Consider the following 2,905-nt stretch of genomic DNA (forward strand, 5'->3'; position numbering starts at 1 on the left):
CCTATAGAGTTACGATAGCATTGATAAGAAAAATGAAACCTGTAAGTTTTACGTCCTACGGTTATGCCGACTAGGCTGAAGGAGACGGTGGTCATGAGAAATGAATGAAATGGTGGCATGAAGATAGCGGGAGGAAAGGGAAGAACCCGAGAAAACTCACGCACACAGTGTTTATTCACAGTGTAAGCTCACTTGGCTCGAGCTGGGATCAAACGAAGGGCCCCATGCACCAGAGGTAGCACATTTCTAGAGAGCTTACATTTGGTTTCAAGAGTCGAATGTTTGATCACAAGCCATGTACGTTCATAGTGAACGATATTGAGGAGGGAGATTAAAATATGGAGACAGAGAGGGATGATTTACATATGCAAGTTTAGAGTTGGAGAAAAAATTGGAGTATCCGTGACGCGAACGTGACGTCTGCCAATTGCCCAAGGGAAACATTTTCAGATAAATCAAAAATCACTATTATCATATATGCAAAACATGCTGTCAAAATCATTTCACGCTGTAGAAGTACGGTAGATATCCATACCATGGGATCGAATATTGAGACTCGAAGTACGCGACTTACTTCATCCAGTTTCAGTCATAGTATCTACCACTTGCAGTTTCTATAGTTGTATATGACTATAGTGGAATAACTTGTAGGATTATATGTTCACGCCAATAAAAAAAAGTAAGGCACATAATTCTAAATTTTCTAATTTTAATTTATCGGATTAAATGATGTCATGCACCGTAGGATCATTACTGAATAATTTACTTATGAAATATGAGCAAAATTATCTTAGATGGTGAGCAGAAAATCGTAAAGAAATCATCAGAAATGAGTGTTATTCAATGAGTATATTTCAATGAGAAATGAGTATATAGTCTTCTATTGATTGCCGTAACAATTTAATATTATATGCTTAGTAAGGTTCAGAATGTTAAAACTATATTTTACTTCATTCATAGGACTTTTAGTGTCTTATTTCTCATGAAATTAAGCAAAAATAGCCTATTGTATTTATTCCATTCAGAGTAGAAAAGGGTCTTTCGGTTTTCATAGCCTTCGTTGGAGTATGTAACAATTGTTTTTAACTCCATCACAAGTTCTGAGAATATTTACGACATATTATATTATCAGGAAAAAGTTCTGGAAGTTCTGCACTAAAGGCACAACTTTGAAATTTTGGCACTAAAGGCTTAATCAGTTCCCAGTCTTGAACTATGCGTTTTTGTATTGTTAAAGGTGCCTAAAAGTCATTCTCGAGAAAATTATTAAAATATTCATGAAAATTGTGAACAAAATATAACATTGAGGCAGACAAATGACATGAGAAATAAACTTATCATTAACACTGTAACCATGTCTAGCTCTAATACTCTAATCAAACATATTCTAATCACATAACATTTCTAAATCTGACAACGTATTGTTATTCATTAATTACATCCCAAGACGAAGCTATAGAAGTGCGGAATTAATCCAAGTTGCCAGTATTAGAATCCAAATTATGTCAAATTATTTTGGCGTTGGATGTTCTATGTTCCATATAACCCACTATATCAAAAATTTAATAATAAAAATTGTTCATATTTCAAACTGTAGGTGAGCTCCTCCGTGGCTAAGCGGTTAGCGTACGCGCCTTTTGCGTGGGAGACCCAGGTTCGATTACCGGCGGGAGCTCAGGTGGTTCGGATTCCACGTTAAGCAGTAGGTCCACGTCTCGTATAGCCTCGCTGCTGAACGGGACGTTAAACTCAAAATCAACTCAACTCAACTCAAACTGTAGGAATAAAAATGTATCAAAGGTGAGTTCAAAACTTCGTTACGTAGCAGATCATCATTTTCTCAACCCTTTGCCAAGCTGTTGCTCTTACTATTTACATGTTCAATACATTTTATTTTTATCTCGAGAAACATAATTTTTATGCAATCTGTAAACACTATAGTAGAATTAACAAAATAACTGACATTCCCGTTGACTTTAATGGCATCGATGTCTAATTTCTGAATAGAATCAAAGATTGTACCAATGTGCGATATGGTTTTGTAATAGCACCCAGCCAATAGATAAACTGAAGATCGTGTAATGCTCGCACCAGGGGCGAACCCACAGGGGGGGGGGTGGACATAACGGGTCCGGACCTACCCAAAACTTTCTAACTCAGTACACTTTCTCTATAAAACTACCCTTGTTTAACACGGAAACGATTGATATGGCATGAAAATTTGATCTTACGCTGCATCTGTACTCTTTCTTTTGTAAAAATAATCTAGCTCCATCGTATCTTTTTTCTGAAAGTATAGGTGGAAGAATTTTACAATTACTTATCGTCTTTTTGGATAAAGAATAATTCCTGTTCAATACTACATAGACGTAATTACTTGTAGTAATGGAACCCCCAATGCTTGGACCCCTCTCCACAAAAAAATTTTGTTACGCGCCTTGCTCACATAAATCCTGTTACGTAAGTATATGATTTTTCTGTAATTTATTTCAGTGTCTTTTATGTCTCTCAAGTATCTTTTTGGTCAAAAACAGTAGTAACTTTACGATGAGGAAAATATCACACTGTCGGTTGGAGAGTGTTTTTTTTTTTTTTTTTGCCACAATTTGTCAAATAATCCATTCCTTTGAGAGATCTTGAAAATGGATCTATTATTGCAAATCCTAAAAAAAAAAAAAAAAAAGAAAGAAAGAAAGAAAAAGAAAATGTTCTACTGTAAGAGGAAGACTATGTGGCGTATTGGAAACTAGTTTCTTTTATGTGTAATTATCATTGCAATTTACACAAGATATTTATTTTGGACTAAGAACTGCACCGCACTCTTCTGTCCGCTCATATCTAATGTTCCATCGCATGTTTGGCAAACGAGTTCTTCGGGAGATTTCTCTACTACCATTTATTTCAC

The sequence above is a fragment of the Thermobia domestica genome, chromosome 4 (assembly GCF_964235325.1).
Source record: "Thermobia domestica chromosome 4, izTheDome1.hap1.1, whole genome shotgun sequence".
NCBI classification, from domain to species: domain Eukaryota; kingdom Metazoa; phylum Arthropoda; class Insecta; order Zygentoma; family Lepismatidae; genus Thermobia; species Thermobia domestica.